Source organism: Protopterus annectens, chromosome 9.part0 (assembly GCF_019279795.1).
Source record: "Protopterus annectens isolate FY-2018-M chromosome 9.part0, PAN1.0, whole genome shotgun sequence".
In the NCBI taxonomy this organism is placed as follows: domain Eukaryota; kingdom Metazoa; phylum Chordata; order Ceratodontiformes; family Protopteridae; genus Protopterus; species Protopterus annectens.
Window position 1 is genome coordinate 797,685,301 of NC_056743.1, and position 22,523 is coordinate 797,707,823.

A 22,523-nucleotide genomic window follows, 5' to 3' on the forward strand; every position below is an offset into this window, starting at 1 on the left:
TCCAGAACTGCTGATGACACTTCCATTAAGCTAGTTGTCAGTTCTCTGGTCCTCAGTGAGGAGCTTTCACAGCCCCTGATGCCCACTTCTGTGGATTTGCAGGCCGCTACCAAGACCCTTTCGGAGTCCGGTATGCTGCGAGACTCTTCTTCGACTAAGGATCCTGCGGATTTTTCTACCCTGGATGGGTCCGTAGATGCTGAGCAGGCAGCAGCTTCTGAGAAAGTACTTAGCACTACCGATACTCAACACAGACTTATGACTTCTTTCGCGTCTACAGTTCTTTCGAAAACTACTGAGTTTCTAAGGCCCAGGATACAAACCACACCCAAAGAAATGACCCAAGCTCAGGCCCCTGCTTCCTTGCCTCTGTCTCAAATGCTTAAAATGGCAGAAGACCTTATAATGCTTATCAGGGGAAGCCAGGCTACCCCCTTCCAAAAGAAAGAGAGACTTGTTCCCAGTAGTTTTATCTGAAAAGGAATCCAATGACTCTGATGCATCTGAATATGAAGATATGCAACCCCTCTCTGCTTATGAGCATTCTGATGCATAGGAATCCATCTCTTCACCCTCTCCACCCAAGGACTTTTCCTTTGGGGAAACCCTACATACTTTATGGAAGCATTTCCAATGGGAATGTCAAGATTATCCTCCATCAAAAAAGAGACTATGGGAATTTTTAGATCTTCCACAGCACAGACCTCTGGCCATTCCTCCTGTCCTGGATGTTGTGGATGATGTTTTTATGTAATCCAGTCTGATCCCTGACACCCTCCCTCCTGCTCCCAGGAAACCTGACAGGTACTGTAGAGTCCCTGACTCTCATAAATTTATTTTCAAAAATCCTACTGCTGACCCCAAAGTCATCTCTCAAGGACCTAAAGGAATTAAAGCAACTTAAGAATCCCACCCCCTGAGATAGGGATTCCCGAGCATTAGTCAGATGGGATAAAAAGTATACACCTCTGCTACTCTTGCTATTAGAGCATTGAATTGTCAATTCCATATGCTGAAATATCAGCGACATACCATGGAACTCCTCAAGCAAAAAATATCTTCTTTCCCTGCTTGTGCAGAAAATAAAGAATTACAAGAGTTAATGCATTCTGCAAGTCAAGTAACTAAGCACACCTTACAATGTGGTTTTGACGTCCTAGAAGCATCTTGCAGGGCAGCAGTTACTGGTTCTGTACTTAGAAGACATGCTTGGCTTAAGGAACAGACCTTGCCAGACCATGTCAAATCCAAATTATTGGACGTACCCTTGCACAAAGATGACAACTTTAGCACCAGGGCAGAAGAGGTCCTAAAAAGATGGAAGAAAAAGCTAAATCTATGCAGACAGACTTCTTACAGGGCCAGCCACCGAGGTTCAGTAGGCATTGTCCCTCCAAGCACTGTTCCTTTCCTGCCCATCCAGGTCAGCTCAGCCCAGACCCAGGGGAAGCAGGCCCCCCAGACAACAGCCCCAGGGAATACAGACTCTAAGCAATGAAGTTCCTCCTCTTCAAAACCAGGGAGTGCAAAGCCGCTCCCTTATGGTAAGAGCTCACAATGGCTTTACACTTCCACCCCCTCCCTCTGCCCACCTGCACTTGCCCCTAGGAGGAAAACTCTCTTTCCACTCAAACAACTGGGACACCATTACCAACGACTGCTGGGTCCTCAACATAGTGTCCCAGTGATACAAATTTTATTTTCTCACACTACCAACCCCAAAAGGGTTCCTAGATCTTCCCCCAAACCAGTGGGCAGAGCCCAAAAAGGAAATCCAACAGGCCAAGGTTTCTACTCCAGACTTTTCCTGGTACCCAGAAAAGAGGGCACATGGCACCCCATCCTCAACCTACCCATTCTAAACACCTTTTTGGTGATACCAAAATTCAAAATGCTCACCCTCCAGCAGCCCCTTCCTATGCTTTCCAAGGATGCTTGGTTAGGCACCCTAGATCTAAAAGAGGCCTACCTACACATCTCAATCAGGAAATCATGCAGGAAATGCCTATGTTTCAGAGCAGGATCACTGCAGTTGTATTTCTCTGTACTTCCCTTTGGCTTATCCACTGCTCCCAGAATTTTCACAAAATGTCTGTCTCCCACCATTGTTTTTTGCAGGCAAAGAAATATTCAAATTTGCCCATACTTGGATGACTGCCTGATTCAGGAAGTCAGGAAAAGCTGCTAAAGCACCTGACCTTTGTAGAGGACCTACTGACCTCTCTGGGGTATACTATCAATGAAAAGAAATCAAAACTAGGACCCACACAAAAAATTGTATTCCTGGGAACAAGCCTGGACACAGCATCCCAGATGGCATTCCTTACACCAGAAAAACAAACCTACCTGACGACCTACTTCTCTCAACTAGCCACCAGGATCCAGTTATCCGCAAGGAACAATCCTGCAAGCGCTAGGGTTAATGGCTTCTTGCATTCTACTCATTCCATATGCCAGACTGCGTATGAGGAAACTACAATGGTACCTAAAAAGCCTTTGGTGTCAGCACTCATAAGACCTGGAAACTCTTATACCAATGATACCTTGCGTAAGGAAATATTTTCTTTGGTGGGCAGCAGCATGCTATCACAAGGGACTTCCCTTCTCACTACCCCATGCCACCAAGACCCTCACCACAGACTCATCAGACTATGCCTGGGGTGCACATCTGGATGGCAGGTGCATTCATGGCCAATGGAGCCCAAATCAAATACATCTGCACATCAACCAAAAAGAGATGTTAGCTTTTCAGCACGCCCTGGCAGCTTTCTCCCTTGTGCCTCTGCTGATCAAAACAGACAACACCACGGTGTTGTGGTACATCAACAAGGAGGGAGGGAGTCACTCTTATCCTCTGTGCATGCAAGCTCGGCATAACCCTTTGGCACATGGTCGCAGCCATGCAACTACACCTGTCAGGCTCTCTAAACTCTCTGGCAGACAACTTAAGCAGAAACCTGCTTTGACCCACACGAGTGGCAGCTAGACCAAAGAACCTTCACCCTTGTAACCCAGAAATGGGGTACCCCAAAGGTAGACCTCTTTGCCTCCCACTCCAATCATCAGCTCAGCAAATTCTGCACCAGGGAACCTCACAGCAAGGCCTGGAAAGTGGATGCTCTATCCTTCCAGTAGGTAAACCTCTCTGTATATGCATTTCTTCCTCTACCACTCATTTCAAGGGTACTGCTCAAAATAAGGGTGAAAAAACTGAGGACAGTCCTGATTGCCCCAGACTGGCCATGGCAGCACTGGTTCCCACTGCTGTGCAGCCTGTCACTCCTGCCACCATGGCACCTACCTCAGATTCCAACACTCTTGACCCAGAGGAATGGAGAATTCATGCATCTCCAATTACAGACCCTCAATCTGACAGGCTGGCTTTTTCCTGACCTCTCCTCAAGCTGCCAATCTAAGCAAACAAGTTCTAGATGTTATACATGAGGCCAGATGCCCCAGCACTAGAAAGTCTTACGTTGACAAGTGAAAAATGTTTTGCAGCTGGATCTAAGCTAAGGGAGCCGGAATGGCACAGCCCACCCTACCTCTCATCCTGGATTACCTGGCAGACGTACTACACAGGGGTCTAGCCTTCTCTTCTATTGAAATTCATGCCTCTGCCTATCTCTGCTCATTTCAGCACAGAGCCACCTCTTTTCTCACACCCTCTCATCAAACAGTTCCTAAGAGGGGCTAACAACTTGAAGCTACCCAGAAGAACTCCTATCCCAGCTTGGGACCTAAACTTTGTGTTGGAAAAGCTCACCCTGCCCCCCCCCCCTTTGAACCTGCAGCATCAGCAGAGTTAAAATTTATCTCTTGGAAGACAGCCATGCTTCTGGCCATCACTTCAGCTAGAAGAGTATCAGAGCTATAAGCACTTATGGCAGTAGAGCAATTTATCATTTTCCATGCTGACAGGGTCTCCCTGAGGACTAACCCATCCTTCATGCCAAAAGTGGTGTCCAGTGTGGCTCTCAATCCATTCATTTGCCCACCTTTTTCCCTAACCCACAAAACAAGGGGGAAAGGATTCTGCACTGTCTAGATGCGCACAGACAGCTCTGATTCTACCTAGACAGGACTAAATCTTTTAGAAAAACTGATCAATTGCTAGTCAGCTTTGCTGCAGGAGCAGATGGCAAGGCCATATCCAAACAAACAATTTCTAACTGGATAGCACATTGCATCCATTTCTGCTACAAACAACATGGAAAACCTCCCCCAAGGGGGTCAGGACATATTCCACCAGAGCAACCTCCACCTTTGCAGCTTTCCTCAGAGGGGTCCCCATGAGGGGCATCCTGGAGGCTGCAACATGGACGTCTGTTTATACCTTTACCAAGCATTACCACCTGCCTATCTTCTCCAAATCCAGGGCAGGCTTTGCCACTGCAGCCTTGCAGAGCATCCTAGCCAGCCCCCAGTCTTCTTGACTGCCTCCACCCTTTTCTTCAGCTTTGGAAATCAACTCAAATGTGATGACTGCAACAGTGAAACACTAAGAACATAGTACAGTTGTGCACACTTACCATAAATGTAGATATTCGAGTGTATTCACTGTTGCAGTCCTGGTTTCCCTCCCTCCATCCCCTTGTCTGTCTCTCTCTCTCTCCCCTTACAAGGAATTTTTGGTATTGACTTTCTACTGGTGGTGTTCTTCCACCATAACCTAGTTCCTTATTGGGGGCTCCTGACATTTAGGGCAAGAAAAACTGATGTAATGGCGTCAGCTGCCTGTTTTTATACCACTGACAACCTGATGTCAGTCCAGGAGCAACAGCAACTGATGCAAAAATACCACGCCTCTGGTATTTGGGCCGACTGAGGGCTACCCTGGCAGGGATAACCCAAATGTGATGACTGCAACAGTGAATACACTCGAACATCTACATTTATGGTAAGTTTGCACAACTGTACTTTCATAACTCTTTAACTGTAAGAGCTAGACTAAAAATGTAAATGCGAAAGTTGTTCAGCAGACACTGACCTTTCTAACAGTATAAATGTTGATAGTGTGTATTAAAAGCATTATTTAATATTTGGCAAGAAATACTGATATTGTGCATATTTTTAAGCTTTTTGGAAAAGCAAAGCACACTATCTTGATCACTGTACCATTTAGACCCATACAATTTGTATTTGATTTGTTTATATGAATGACAGCTTTAAAATGATACCTTAACTATTACTGTGTGATGCTCCTTTACAGAGATATTCACAGAAATATGATTAATGTAATATTTCTCATAATTCATAAATAAAGCATACTATCTCATCACCTGTAACAGACAGAGGCTACATATCACCATAGAAGTCGTGCGTCTCAATGTCAGCTTCAAAATGATGCATCATTTGTGTCATCACCATGCTCCCTTGCAAAGATATGGGCATAATAATGAGAAGTATTGTAAATGTATAATTTTCATAATCCTACAAGACTAAACCACCTGTGATATCTGTACATGTGTACAGTACACAGACAGTTCTTTTATCATGTTGTAAGGAGTAACACTGTCTTCAAAATGAGGTATTACTTGGCCCACTGACATGCTCCTTTGCTAAGTTATTTACCAAAATATGAAAAAAAATCATAATTTCCATAACAAACTTTGATATCTGTACATGTGTACAACATGCAGGCACAGTTCTTTTAGCATATTGGAATTATGAATACTGTCTTCAAAACACATTCAGATGCTCCCTTGCAAAGGTATTTACCAAAATATGAAAAAAAATCATAGTTTCCATAACCCGAGTCCTAGACAAACTGATATCTGTACATGTGTACAGCATTCGGACCCAGTTGTTTTGTAGACACATATTGTAAATCTACACATTCTTGGTGTAGCCAACATACTGCTGACTGGGTACATGTAAAGAGAAAAAGCAATGTAAGGACCGCCACTCCACTAATGAACATGTAAAGAGAAAAAGCAATGTAAGGACCGCCACTCCACTAATGAACCCAGGACAAGCACATGACTTCAGTGTCATGCAAGGCCATCTGATCTGTCCGATACCTGTGCTGGCTACCCACTCAGACAGCTGATACCAGTACAGTCTCATGACCTCCTTCAGTGCCAGTAGTCTGCCTTACATATGCCTTTTCTCTTTACATGTCCATTCAGCAATGGACTTAAGGGATCAAGTTCTGCATTACTAAGCCCTTCCTGTCATCTAAACTCTACATGTGCCTGATAAAAGCAGAATAAAAAAAAAGAAGTATTGCAGGGCGGTTACTGACATATTCGATTGTACATGATAGTAGTCTCCTGAAACAGTTGTTCTTTCATAGTTTCATAGGTAGGTACTAGGCTATCGGCCATAGGGCGTATACAAGCCTAGCCAAAAAGGTACTTTGGCTTTCGCCACCCAGGAAAATTATTTTCCTGTGCCCTGTTGAGCAGAGCCACAGAGGTGATCCCTGGGGTGAATTTCCTATTTCCCATCCAATCATCAAGATTTTTCTTGGAATGCTAATGAGGAGCTCTGTTTGATATACATAGGTAGTTTGTTCCAGAGTATGGAAAGTCTCTGAGACAGGAATCTATCCCTCCAGCATATTCTGTTTATTGTGGTGACAAGGTTTAGGTCCCTAGAGCGTGTAGCTCGGAGGGATTGGGATCTCTTTAATTGGAGCATGTCCAACAGCTCTGGGATTGACATAGCTTTCTATGTTAGGCAGAGATCGCCTCTGAGTAGGAGGTATGCAATGGAGTAAAGCTGGAGTTCATAGGTTCATAGGTAGGTACTAGGCTATCGGCCCTAGGGCCCATACAAGCCTAGCCAAAAAATGTACCCTGGCTTTCGCCACCCAAGAAAATTATTTTCCCATGCCCCTGTCGAGCAGAGCCACAGAAGTGATCCCCGGGGTGAATTTCCCATTTCCCATCCAATCATCAAGATTTTTCTTGAAGAGTGCTAATGAGGAGCTCTGTTTGACATAGATAGGTAGTCTGTTCCAGAGTATGGGAAGTCTCTGGGACAGGAATCTATCCCTCCAGCATGTTCTGTTTATTGTGGTGACAAGGTTAAGGTCCCTAGAGCATGTAGCTCGGAGAGATTGGGATTTCTTTAAGTGGAGCATGTCCAACAGCTCTGGGTTTGACATAGCTTTGTATGTTAGATAGAGATCGCCCCTGAGTAGGCGATATGCGATGGAGTAAAGCTGGAGTTTTTTGAGACGGTCTGCATAGGGCATCTGTTTGAGGCCAGTAATCCTCTTTGAGGGGTATTTCTGTGGTCTTTCCAGTTGTTGTAGATGTCTTGTGAGGTACATACCAAAAGGGGCGTTGTACTCTATAATGGGTCTAATGAGTGATGAGTAGAGGGGAACAATAACCTCTTTTTTCTGGATGAGAATCGTTTTGTGATGAGATGACCCACGTAGAAGGATTTCCTGACCACTATGGCAATGTGATTATCAAAGGAGAGACTACTGTCCACAGGTCTCTTATCACATTTTCGGCATTAAGTAGACTACCAGCTATGTGGTAGTTCATGGGTACAGAGTTTTTACCAAAGGGGATGACAATACACTTTTTGGCATTGAGCTTCAGGCCATGGCTTTGACACCAGGAATCTGTCTCAGTGAGGCCCTTTTGTAGTTTGTCCACATCGTTAGGAGTTTCGGTTATGGCTCCTAGTTTGCAGTCATCTGCAAACTTTGTTAGCCAAAGACCTTCTGTGTTGGCCTGCACTTCAGAGAAGTAGATACCAAACAGGAGAGGACCCAGGACTGAACCCTGTGGTACTCCACTTGTCACTGGTCTGATGTCGGATTTGGAATCCGCTACTTTCACAGTGTGGGTTCTGTCCGTGAGCCAGTTGGCAACCCATCTTATGACATGGGGATTTATACCTAGTTTAGTGAGCTCATCTATAATTCCAGAGTGGGGGATGGTGTCGAAAGCCTTGGCGAGATCTAGATAAGCTGTGTGAACCATTTTACCATCATCTATGGCTTTGGTGACTGCTTCAAAGAAGTCAATCAGGTTTAGGAGACATGATCTGCCATTTACAAATCCAAACTGAGTAGGGTCCAGAGTTTGGAGATTACCAATGTCTTTGTTTATGAGTTCCATGATGATACGTTCCATGGCCTTGCAGACCAGGCTCGTCAGGCTAATGGGGCGGTAGTTCCCGGGGACCGTCGTGGCTCCCCCTTTGTGGAGTGGGATAAGTGTCGCGGTGCGCCATTCATTGGGTACAAAGCCTGAGGTGAGGCTATGATTGAACATGGTACTTGGGTAGGGTGCCAGTTCATTCTGTAGTTCGTGTAGAACGCAGCCTGGGATATAGTCAGGTCCCATGGATGCTGTGTTCTTGGCTTTGGAGAGTGTGTTTTTTACCTGTGCAGCCATGATTATAGGAACTTTGCATTCTTCCGGTATAGAGATGGGCCCTCTAGGGTGTGAGAGGGTGGTAAAGTTAGCACTGAACCTATCTGCTAGGATGTTGGCAATATCAGTTGGTTCTGTATATTTATTGCCATTATGCTGCAACTCAGAACAGATCTGAGTGTTCCCATTTAGATTCTTGACATAGCTATAGAATGCTTTGTGGTTGTCTTTAGCGTCAGTGGCAATTTTGTTTTCATAACTAGATTGGGAGGATTTTATGAGGGATCTCAGCTTCTTACTGAGGCTGACCAGGGAGTTCCTCCAGTCATGGGATTTTACTCTTTTTTGCAACAGTTTCTTTCTTCTGTTGTAGAGTTTGTTTATGGCAGAGGACCACCAGATTGGCTTCCTTTTTTGGAGGATAACATCTTAGTTCTATTGGGGATAGCATGATCCATGCACTCGTGTAAGTGCTTATAAAGTGCATTTGTGTAGGATTCGGCAGTCATACCTTTATTGTCTGTCTGCATGGGTGTCATGAAGTTTACCACTTCTGTCTTAAGAAGTGTGAAGTTGGCTTTTGAGAAGTTTTTTGCAATGGTTTCCCTAATTGGGGCTGGGGGTGGGATGCGGATGTCTAGGCTGATTAGCTTGTGGTCGGATCTGACCAACGAGGAATTGACCTCTGGTGTTGAACACCGGTTTCCCATGTTGGTGATGACCAGGTCTAGGATATTGCTGCCCCTGGTGGGGGTGTGAATAAGTTGATCCAAGGCGTTGAAATTTATGAATTCTAGAAAATGTTGAACAAAAGAGTTGGTACACGAGTAGTTTTCCCAGTTAATGGTGGGGTAGTTGAAATCGCCCATTATTAGGGTGTTGGGTTGTACCCTAATACTTTCCAGTGTATCAAGAAATGAGGAGTGTGAATCCTGGGGCATGGTGGGGGGGGGGTCTGTAGCAAGCTACACTTTGGATTGTGGTCTTGCCCAGAGTTAGTTCCACTTGGATAATCTCGGATGCATTATGCTGAGCAACTAGCCTGGAGGTGTGGATATCCTTAATGAATATGGACACGCCTCCGCCTTTAGTGTTTCGGTCCAGGTTAGGTAGCCAAAAGGTGTGGTATGAATTATAGCCTGGTAATGCAGGGGTGCTCTCTTGAGCCTTGAACCATGTCTCTGTCACTGCACAGATGTCGATGTTCTCCATTTTAAGGAGTGTCTTGAGTGAATACATTTTGAGGTTTAGACTTCTAGCATTGAATAGCATTACCCTCAGATTTTGCTTGCTTGTACCTGTTATGGTGGTGAATTTGTCATTTGAACCCTGCCTAAAAAAGCCACTATAGGGGTGGCAAGAGGCTTAGCCAGTAGCTGGAATCCCAAGGGCGACAGATGCAGACCATCTCTGGCAAAACATCGTGGTCTGTCGATCATGTCATCCCAGGCAGAAAGATACTGGATCCCCTTAGAATGACACCAGAAGCATAGCCAATTGTTGAAGTCTGCATCTTCAATAGCTCCTTACCACAGTTGTTTGCCAAACTCAGAAAAATATCATATTTCACACAACACAATTCATAAGAAAATGCTAAATTTGTACCCGTGCACAGTGTACAGATAATCTTTACAATCTGAAAATAAAGTCTTACTCAGCATGTGTACAAGTTCCCTAGCATGTCTCTTCCTGTGTTGTAAATAGTGACAACGGTGTTCATAAATCTAACAATAGAGTTTTACTTACCATACTTGTCCTACTTGGTCATGGGTGTTTTCCATTCTTCTCACAAATTGCATGTTACCAGTCCTGCATAGCTGTCCTCACGCCATTGTGGAGGTCAGTCAAGAACAGTGCAATGCCCTCCTCAGTTATGTGACCGCCATCCCTTCTGATCAGGTGAACATCTTCTGCAGTGATGCTGTCATGGCAGATTGTAGATCCACTGACCCTGTGCATCAAGCCATGCATGAACCCATTCTGTAAATGTCTGGCCTTGTACACTGCCCGTTGACTGCTGTTTTCCATATCTGGCGAGGAATTGTCCTACCATCTAAAATGGCAACATGGTCACCACAACTGCAAGTGTTCAGAAATGGCTCTGATTTGAAACTGTAGCCTTCCGAGTGGTTGATTGATGACATCATTCCCTCCAAAGTGCCGCATAAGAATGTCGGGCTCAGGGTAGATGGAACACTTCTCTTCCAACAACTGTAGTGCTCCTCTCCAATGCATGCCTCTTCTTGCAATCCAGTTTACCTTCACACTGTATGTGGGGAAGCTCAAGTTGTACTGGTTTTCAGTTTTGGAGGCATGGCTGGCAGCCCAGTGAATGTAGGAATGGCCACATACCCACACTCTCACTTGTTCTCCTGGTCATGAAGCCGTGTCAGTGTCAGAAGGTGGATGAACCTGCACAGGAAAGAAAATGCAAACAGATTACTACTGATGTTTGACAGATCTATTGGAAGACTACATATATATGTATATCATATGCACTACCTGGTTAGCCATCCAGATCTTCACTCCTATCCACAGGGGCATTATTCTTTTCATACAGTACGTAAGTAGTGATGTTGCTGCAGAGTTACATGCCTACCACCCTTGAAAAGACCAGATTACACACAGTGACCGACAAGGAGGCACAGAAAGGACACGTAAATGGAAAAAGCAGGGTAATGACCACCACTCCACTAATATGCCGAGGACAGGCATGGGCCTCAAGCTCGAGGACAGGCATGGGCCTTCAGCTCGAGGACAGGCATGAGCCTTCAGCTCGTGTGCACCTGAAGTGTCCCATACCAGTGCTGGCTACCTACTCAGACTGCTGGTAGCAGCAATGACTCCCGATTGCATGCATTGCCAGCAGTCTGCCTTACCTCTGCCTTTTCCATTTACATGTGTCCTTTCGGCAATGATCATAAGGACTCAAAGGGGGGAGCTAATGTAAAGGGTCCTGCCCTGACCTACATACATTTACTACACCTGAAGGGAGGGAGATTGAGTGGAGAGCTACACCAAGACAACATATGAAAAGTCCAAGATTGAACCAGGCTTTGTCTTTTCCATGTGTCCTTTCCCAGAGGAAAACATTGTATCACAATGGCAGCCCCGAGGCCATGCTTACCTAGGACACCAGCACTATGGGACTGAGCTGAAGAGTTTCCAAGTTCCCAACTGCAATCCAGGTGGATCATAAGATCCATGGTGGCTGGGTATGGCCCCTGTGATGCATCCACGAACGCAGGAGGAGTTGGCACAAATCTCTGAAGAGGAACCTTCCTGGCCTTGGTGCATAAGGGCTTGGCCGGTAGATGACAAGGGGGCACAGAAGGGGCACATGTAAACAGAAAAAGTAGGGGAAGGACCGCCACTCCACTAATATGCAGAAGACAGGCATGGGGCTTCAGCTCGTGGGTATCTGAAGTGTCCCACACTGATGCTGGCTACCCACTCAAACTGCTGGTAGCAGCAATGACTCTCGACTGCAGGCAGTGCCAGCAGTGTGCCTTACCTCCTCCTTTTCCATTTACATGTGTACAAATGATAGAAAGTGGTGGTGGGGGGTGTATTGCAATGACTCCAAGTGGAGAAAAACCCAAATCTGACTTGTGCGTTCATCAATGTGATAACGACTTCTTATGTGAATAACAGTAAGCGCTGCTGAGAGTTTTGCCTGAAAAGTGATAATGACTCCGTGCTATATTGTAACTTCACTGTGAAAATGACGTGCAAAGTTATGCGCACTCAGGTGTTTGTTTGTGTCTTTCGGCTTTTCCCGGTTAGGGGTCACCACAGCGGAACGCCAGTCCGCTAATGATTGGCAGTAGAGTTTTACGTGCTGGCTTGCCGGGCCTAACGCACAACCTTCAACGAAGGAACGCCCGTTCACGGATGTCGCCACACAGAAGACGCTCTAGCTGAGAATCGAATGGGCAACATCTAACTGTGAGGGGACAACGCTACCGCAGCACCACCACCGCTTATGCACGCTCAGATACAGGTGATAATTGCTGCACATAATATTGGCTTTCATTGTATTACCTGCAGCTGTTATGTAACACAGACTCATTATCATCAGTAAAGAGAAGACATGAGTAATTCAGTAAAATAGTATAACATTTAGATATCGAGCCCTTCCTCCCAGCTAAATTCCACAAATGACTGACAAAACCAAGAATAAAGGCCAAAACATATGGTAGCTCCATGCTTGAAATAGTCATCAAGTAAGTCAGAAGACATCTATAAGAAATTGATTCTAGGGTATTTTGCTAGAATTAGTGGCCTAAGTAGGTAATAGAAGCTGTGCTATGTCAAATACCAGAAAATAGTAACACAATATTTTGCAGGTCGAAATCAAACAGAAACTGCTAGCAGAACCAGGTACTGGCAGGAAATAATGGAAGTAATAGTAAATAACGTTTCCTTTGTATACGGTGCCTTTCAGTTAAAAGACTGACCAGCTACTATGCAGACAGGGAGTAAAGGTGGTTGTGTTTCTCATGGCTGGTCAAACAGGACAACAAACTTGAGCTTCTCCATCTTCAAAGTACCATAAGCCAAATCCCATAGCACTAACTTGCAAGCTATAGGTCCCCCTCTATGATCCAGGAAACATATGTATTATTGGCAACACTCCCCATCCAACCCAAAAGCATCAAGTACAGAACTAACTCAAAAACAAGCCACCCTAGTGGAATCACAGCATTAATATGCTATGTAACAAAAAGAAGAAAATTATGGCAAAAAGTAGGAGGTGCAGAACCCAGCAAGATAAAAGCTGTCTCAAACTACACAAACAGATCTGAAGACAAATAAAATCTACCAAAGCCAAATCCGAGGTACATTTGTCCTGCCAGGCCAAGGACAACCACAAGACATTCTTGAGCTAACACAGACAAATAACTGGCATTTGAATCATGGACTAACACTAAATGGCAAGAAATAACGTAACAATACCCCCCAGGAAGTTATCCAGCCCTTGTAACTGTCATATTGACACCACATCCTAGTAGAACCAGGTACTGTCAGGGGAAGCAATAGGCATTAATCTAGCCTTTGACCATCACATGTTTACACTAGTGAGGAATTCATTCTGTGTTTTGCAACGTACAAACAAAGGCGTGTAGGTCCAAGGAAGAACTAAATTATATCCCTTATATAATATGGTATCACTTGTTAGAGCGTCTTTTAAATTTATGGTTTTGAACATTTTTCCAGTACGCAATGAAACAAACCATATGAACAAATGATGACTACTCTAACTTTAGACTACCATAAACAGCATCTTGGAAAAATAACAAAAAAAAGTATCCAAGTGCAGTTTATTGTAATAACAAAAGAGGGAAGGATCAAAAATTCAAAATTAATGTGTGTGTTGTGAGCAAATTCCTCACCCTTCATATGTAGTAGGAGGAGGGGGTTACACTGCCAACACAACTGCTAAACTGTATGACAGTATGGGAGGTTGCACTATGATGTTCAGCTCTGAAGTAGAGAGGTTGACTGTAGTCCAAGTGACCATGGTTTAGTTAATGGATGAGTCACACAGGTTAGGCAAGAAAAATGAGGCTGTACGTCTTCCCTTTTCAAGGGGTAAGGGCTATGAAATGATATGCCAAGGAGGGTGTAGACAACCCAAACAGCTCTGGTGAAGACTGGAGTGTTAAGAACAGCAAGGGTAAATAAGCAGGTAAGTCAGAGGTGTACTTGACCTCAGGCCTAGAAAGGGTCCATTCCCAGTTATACCCCTAAACTGTCCCTAAATTTTGCCTCATATTTTTCCCGGTCACTTTTAAATTTCTTGAGTTTCTGTTAAATCATTGAAGATTACTGTCAGTAAATAATGCCAGACAATGAGGTTACATACTTCTTGTTCAGAAAATGCATTTTGGTACAAAACATGTTGTTCTGTTAACCTTTTAAGAAAATTACAGTAATGTATAAAATTATCCTTGACTTTGAGCCCTTGTACCCCCATTAGTTTTGGAGTAATTCAAAATTGTTGCAAAAAAGATTTTGAAAGGTTTGCTCCCAGTAATTATAGCTCAAATATTGTCACACATGCATTCTAAGATCAATGTATACATATTTATGGTGTTTTAACATTTTGGCACTTTAAATTATAATTTGATTCACTAATTAAGTTATTATTTAATTAAACTGGATAGTTTTAATAATATAAAAGCTTAAACATGAATTCATTCTGCTAAAGTCTGTTGTTAATAACGGACAAAAAGCTCATTGTACAATAAAAGCTTAAACAGTGTTTCTGTGGTGGTTTGGACATAACTGCTAAGTTATTTTCTCTTTCTGGAGATGGTGGTGAGGTGGAAACTGTCTGTTACTTCTGAATGCACAAAACACTGAAATACTACTAATATGAAGTCACAAAGCATTGACAAATTCTAGCCTACTAAAAATTCCATATATCAACATTGATGCTGCTAAGGATAGGATATTTAGTAATATGTTAGTAATATGTGTAGGGTTAGGAGAAGGAATATGGTTAGGGATTGGCTTAGCATATATGAGTAATGTAGGCAGGGGGGATTTGTCCCTTTCAAAAGTGGATCGTTGTTCTCTTCTTCTTCTACCCAACTCAAAGGTATATCCCAGGATCCATCTTGTCTCCTGTATTTTTCTCCCTTTTTTTAATCACCTACCAGTTAGACGTCTTATATCTCAATATCATTCTAAAGACAATTTTTCACAGTTTGCCATGAAAACAGAACTTGAAGAATGTCTTTTTCCTGAATGGATACATAAGAATACATTCATAAGACCATGAAGACAAAATATTTGATCATCAGTACCAAGCAAAACAAATCCTACCTTCCCTACTGCAATGGACTAATCAGCTTAACCACCTACAATCCTTAGAAATAACATTAACATCAAATACTCTTGTATATGGCTTGACCAAAACCTAAACTTTCAACATCATATCTCTGCAACCAAGTCAGAAATCAACTCACACCTTTTATGATTTAAATTCCAGACACAAAATGAGAGGAAGTATCCTTTGGAATAGGAAAGTAAAACAAGGGACTACCGGTGACCACACTGCATAAAAAAAGTAATTCAGAACTGAGGGCAGTGGAGCTAAGAACTAAACCTTCTATTTAAGGGGTAAAATAAAACATTTCAGAGCTTTATTGGAAAGGCTCACCCAGACTCTGCTACACTTTGCTGTGAGGGAAAGGTTGGTTTGCTTTTTATTTGTTGTATTTTGTATTAGTTTATTGCCTTTTTATATTTTGCTTGTGTTCTGCTTTTAACTGCATATTAAAACTTCAAAAGACCCCACAGCTCTGTCTCTTTTGAGTCAGGCAGAAATTTTTCCCATTCCCCCATCTTGCCATTGTCATGTTCTTAAATACCACTGTCTTTCTAGTTGCCTGCCTCTTATGTTAATTTGACCATATATCTCATTTCCTCTCTGCTTTCACTGGCTTGTGTGAGTAAGCACAAAATTATCATTTTGTGAAATCACTCCCCTTCAACTATTTAAATTTATTGGCCATTCTACTGTATTCCATAATACCGGAATACAAAAGTGATCACCCCCTTTCAATTTCTCTTGCTGTTTTAAAAATAGTGACTGTCCACTAAAACTTAACTTTTTAGACAGGTAAAACTTAAGTTACCTACTTTCACATCTAACTTCTCTAATGCACACTGCAGTGTTTAGGATAAACCATTTTTTTTTCATCTTACCTTTAAGCATCCCTGTAACTAGCACTTGCTCTAATACCTGCTGGAAAGCACTAGGAAGCCTTAAACTGATACAAGCACTCAACTCTCCTTATTAATAAGGAGAAATTAATCATAGACAATAAACAGCCTATAATTCCAAAGTACCTTGCTAAGGTAAGGGAAAACAGCTCCTGTACTTTTAAAAAAAAAAGCACCAAGCCAGGCATGTCCAAGGGTCAGCTTCCGTTGATTTCTCCTGTCCACCTGGTGAATCTGGGCATACTGGGCAATGCAGCAATTGCCTCATGTACACAGACAACCCTCTCCTCCTACCACCCAACACTACAACCTGTGAGAGATGCACTTACATAGCCAAACTGGAAGCAAACCTCTCTCCACCCAAGATTGTGCCAGACAGTCAAGAGGAGAAGGTTAACACCCGCACTACACTTCAAGCAACACATAGCCCTTCTAAACTCACACCACCAACACCCAAACTTAGCAACACTAAATCCTCATATGCGGAGGCCCTTAGCTGTAACCTGCCCAAGCAACAAGGACCTCCGAAGCTGAAACGCAAACAAACACTAATCACATAGCTCACAACACCAGTGTGCCACCCAGCAACAGCCCCTAAGGCAAGACACAGGTGACTCTATAGTCAGGCACACTGATGTCCCACTCACCAGGCTGAACAAGGAGAAAATTACAGTGAGCTGCCTGTCTGGTGCCAGGATCCGCCACATAACTCATGCACTCGTCACTCCACAAAAAGTACAAATATGACTCTGTCATTGTCCATGTTGGAGTGAATGACTTGAGACGTACCTCTCTGGACTACATGAAAAGAGACATGGAAGAGCTTTCGGATCATGTGGCCCAGGCAGGTATGACCCTAGCCCTGAGTAGCATCCTGCCTTCACCCAGAATGATACCACAATATAAGGACAAAATGATTGACTTCAACAATTGGCTAAGCTTCTGGTGTCATTCAAAGGGGATCCAGTATCTGTCTGCCTGGGACGACATGATCGATAGGCCATGAAGCTTTGCCGGAGATGGTCTGCATCTGTCACCCCTGGGATTTAGGTTACTGGCAAAGGCTCTTGCCACCCCTATAGTGCCTTTTTAGGCAAAGTTCAAAGGACAAAACCACCACTATAACAGGTGCAAGCATGCAAAATCTGAAGGTAATGCTACTCAGTGCTAGAAGTCTAAACCTCAAAATGCACTCTCTCGAGGCACTCCTAAAAATGGAGAACATCGATATATGTGCAGTAACTGAGACCTGGTTCAAGGCTCCAGAGAGCACTCCTGCAATACCAGGCTACAACTCTTACCACACTTTTCGACCACCAAACCAGGATTGAAACACTAAAGGGTGGAGGAGTGTCCATATTCACCAAGGAAATTCACACCACCAGGTTAGTTGCCCAACACAATGCGTCTGAAATTCTCCAGGTGCAACTAACACTAGGTAAGACTGCAATCCAAACTGTAGTTTGCTACAGATCCCCCACCATGCCCCAAGATTCTCACTACACCTTTCTAAACATACTGGAAAATATTAATATACAACCAAACACCATAATACTGGGTGATTTTCAACTACCCTGCCATTAACTGGGAAAACTACTCGTGTACCAACACCTTTGCCCAACGGTTCTTGAAATTCATAAATTCCAATGCCCTGGGTCAACTAATCCATAGTCCCACCAGGGGCTCCAATATCCTAGACCTGGTCATTACCAACATGAGAAATCGATGCTCCACACCTATAGTCACCCCCTCGTTGGTCAAATCAGATCATAAGCTAATCACCCTTAACATCCACATCCCACCCCCACACCCCAGTAAGGAAACCTCCATAAAAAACTTTTCCAAAGCCAGCTACTCAAGTCAGAAGTGACAAACTTCATGACACCCATGCAGACAGGAACTGAAAGTTCGAATGCTGAGTCCTACACTAAGGCACTGTACAAGCATATCCACTCTTGCATGAATCGTGCCATCCCAAATAGAACCAAGAGATCTCCCTCCAAAAGGAAAGCCAATCTGGGTGTCCCCTGCCATAAACAAACTTACAAACAAGGAAAGAAACTGTGTAAGAAAGGAAAATCCCAGGATGCAAAAAACTCCCTTACCAGCCTCAGTAAGAAGCTGAGATCCCTCATAAAATCCTCCAAAGCTAGTTATGAAAATAAAATTGCCAAAGATTCCAAAGACAACCACAAGGCATTCTATAACTATGTCAAGAATCTAAATGGCAATGCTCAGATCTGCTCTAAGCTACAACAGAATGGCATTAAATATACTGATCCCAAGGATATTGCCAGTATCCTGGCAGATGGATTCAGTGCCAACTTCACCCCCTCTCACTCACTAAATGGCCCATCTCAATACCGGAAGATTGCCAAATTCTGGTAATAACGGCCACACAGGTAAAAAATGCACTCTCCAAAGCTAAGAAAACAGCATCCATGGGACCAGATGACATCCAGGGCTGTGTACTACATGAACTACAAAATGAACTGGCTCCTCACCTAAGTGTCATGTTTAGTCATACCCTCACCTCAGGCTTCATGCCCACTGAGTGGCGCACAGCTACAGTTATCCCACTGCACAAGGGAGGCTCGACCTTGGATCCCGGGAACTACTCCCCCATTAGTCTGACGAGCCTGATCTGCAAGGCCATGGAACATATTATCATGGAACTTATAAACAAAGACATTGGCAACCTTAAAACACTGGACCCCACCCAGTTTGGGTTCGTGAAGCGCCAATCTTGTCTCCTGAACCTGATTGACTTCTTCGAATCAGTCTCCAGAGCCGTGGATGAGGGTAAGGCAGTCCACACAGCCTATCTGGACCTTGCCAAGGCCTTTAACACCATACCCCACTCTGGAATCATAGATAAACTTACTAAGCTGCGCATTAATCCCTACATCACACGATGGGTTGCCAACTGGCTTACTGACAGAACCCACACTGTAAAAGTAGCTGACTTCAAATCCAGCTCCAGACAAGTGACAAGTGGAGTACCTCAGGGTTCAGTCCTGGGACCTCTCTTGTTTGGCATCTACTTCTCTGAAGTACAGGCCAACACTAAGGGACTCTGGCTAACAAAGTTCACAGATGACTGCAAACTGGGAGCCATTATTGAATCCCCAAATGATGTGGATACTCTACAAAAGGGCCTTAGAGAAACAGATGCTTGGTACCAGAGCCATGGGCTCAAGCTCAATGCCATGAAATGTATAGTTATCCCCTTTGGGAAAAAACATGTACCAGTGAATTACCACATAGGTGGCAGTACACTAAACAACGAAAGTATGATAAGAGACTTGGGGACACAGGTGGACAGTGGTCTCACCTTCAATAACCACATCACCACAACAGTCAGGAAATCCTTCTATGTGGCACACCTCATCACTAAGGACTTTTCATCCAGAAAAAGGAGGTCATTGTCCCACTGTACTCATCCCTCATTAGAGCCATTATAGAATACAACGCCCCATTTGGTATGTACCTCTCAAGACATCTGCAACAACTGGAAAGGCCACAGAAATACCTCACTAAAAGAATCACAGGCCTAAAGCAGATGCCCTATGCTGACCGCCATAAAAAACGCCAGCTATACTCTGTCGCATATCGTCTACTCTGAGGCGATCTGTGCTTAACATGCAAGGTCATGTCAAACCCAGAGCTGTTGGACATGCTACACTTAAAGAAATCCCAATCCCTCAGAGCCACACGCTCCAGGGATGTAAACCTTGTCATCACAGTAAACAAAACATGCTGGAGAGATAGCTTCCTGACCCAGAGACTCCCCAGACTCTGGAATAGACTGCCCATACATGTCAAGCAGAGCACCTCTTTGGCCCTCTTCAAAAGGAACCTTGATGATTGGATGGGAGAAAGGAAATTCACCCCAGGGATCATGTCAGTTGCCCTGCTAGACAGGGGTCCAGGGAAGTAAATAGTTTGGGAAGAAATAGCCAGGGAATTGTTATGGCTAAACTTGTGTAGGCCCTAGAGCCGATAGCCTAGTACCAACCTATGAACCTATGTTCCTGCAATGCCTTTTTCAGAGTTTATATTAGATCATCGAAGTGTTAATACTTCGAATGGTCTAATATCGACCTGAAAACAGCAAATGCTGAAAATAACGAAGCTGCAGATAACCAAATATTTTCCTAGGCAAAGAATTTGGTTGTCCGTTTCTGTGGCTTCGCTATTTTCAGCACTGTGGTGGAAAGTTACGGGCTGGGTTCAGGTAAGTGTGCGATTGTGCGGACGTTAGGGTTAGGGCGCGGGTGAGGTGAGTGTGCGATAGTGACGGACCTTAGGGTTAGGGTTAAGGATAGTGGATAGATAGTACTGTATGTACAGTTTAGTGTAGGGTTAGATGTAGGATTTTAAGTGTATGTGTGTGGATTGCTGTTTTTTTGGTGCTTGTGTTGTGTGTGCGTTTCTCGGAACAGTGAATTTTTTCCCAGGGAAAAAATTCGCTGTTCTGAGGTTTCGATGTTTTTAGAGTTCGTAGTTAGAAGTTCGAGGTTGTTGTATTCGATGTTGAGCTGTTTTGATGAACTGATATAGACCCTTTTTACACCCTTGTTAGTATGCAACACCTTATGGAAATCCCTGAACATGCTACATGGCACCTGAAAGAATATTAAACAAGTCGAAGGAAGTAGTATTCTCACTTTGGAAAAACATATCACAAAAAATACTGACTAGGGTTACAGGGTCTGACACAGTTAATTCATCAATTTAAAAAATAATGTTGCCATGTCCATCCTTCCCATACTGTCTCAAATGTTAAAATAAGGCCTTATTGTTATCCGTGTCTTTTGTCAATTTAAGTTTGTAACTAAACCAGGGGATCCTGTTGCCCCTCCTAACATGGAAAAATGTCTGCTGTCTAAAAGAATAAAATAAACAAATGAAATACTTCCCAGACAAAAGTGTAAAGAAGGCAGATTTCTGTCTGTCTTATGAAATGCAAGGGGTGCATCTGGCAGACATGCAAGTACAAACTCTAACCAGAGTAATGCTATCGCTACTTAATGTATACATAAATGTGTGTGTGTATATATATATATATATATATATATATATACACACACACACACACACACACACACACGACTTTACAAACATCGAGAAGTAAATCATTTGTAGTAATAACTATTAAAGAACATAAAAGCACCTTCTAAATTAGTACATTATAATGCATGAAAAATTCGGCATGTACCTTGCTTTTCAAATAAATGCAGAGAGACAGACAAAAAAAGGTGGAAAACAGTCATATGTTCTGGCAAGAAGCAAAAATAATAAAAAAAACTGCACTGTGTCCATTTACAGTCAACTACTGCTATTTTGGAATTCAGACTGTGTGTTATCAGTTAATCAAAGCTGTGGGTGACACCATGAAAAAGGTGATTTTTGCATGAATCTAGTCCCCCCTGCAACCAACCTCCAATACGAGACTTTTGTCTCATGTCTATTTAAAGATTCTAACTCCCAAGTCACACTACCTTGGGGAAAGCGAATAACTCATCAGGGTTGACGTATTTTCAGTGCTGCAATCTCACAGTAGAGTGGATACATGAAAATGTGTACGACGACTACTTGATCAGGGGAGCTACAGTCATGAAAGAATACATTTCTCAAAGGTAGAGCTGCCTTCTGCACTTTAGAGCAGAGGGTTAAGACTAATAGCTGCCGGAATGACACAGCCGCTTTCCAGTTCGAGACTCAACAGTAGGTTAACGGTCTTGTAAAGAGTACAAGCCACTTTCCGTTTGAGACTACACAGTATAAAGGAAGTGGAATGCCCAAATTAAGCAGAGAGGATGTGAAAATGACTAGACAGTGCCGTACAGTCCTCCCACCCTCTATAACCGGCAATGCCTCATCCCACAACCGGCCACCAAGAAATACTCTCATCTGGCTTCCCCTACTCCCTCTTACGCAACTAAATGAGTGCTGCTGCTGCTGCTCAACTTGCACTCAAAAAATAAAGCTGTTTGTGGGCCAAGCTCGTAAGGTCTGACAAACTGGTGTGGCTCGCTAACAGTGATCCATGCCCAGGTAAAATAGAGGGATCCAGTGGTAGGTAAACCTCCAAATATCACAAAAAGAAAGGAAATACTTGCTGCTGGACCCTCTATTTATCTGGGGAAAGCAAAAGAAAATTAGGTTGGGGGTGGATGTGTTATGCAATTGGTGGTGTGGATTGTAAGAATCCGATTGGCTGCCACCACTTGCTTTATCGACAACTTAAAATCAGATTTTCTACTAAAAGTATAATGTGATCAGCATGTAAAAACACGCTGAATCGTAACTACGTATGGTAACTAAAGATTTCAGCGTGTTTTGCATGAAGCTCAATTACAAGTCTGCACTAAAGTTTCTCTCACCTGTTGAAGGCAATTCCAATCTTCTCATGGCGCACTTTGAGGTAAGCACATA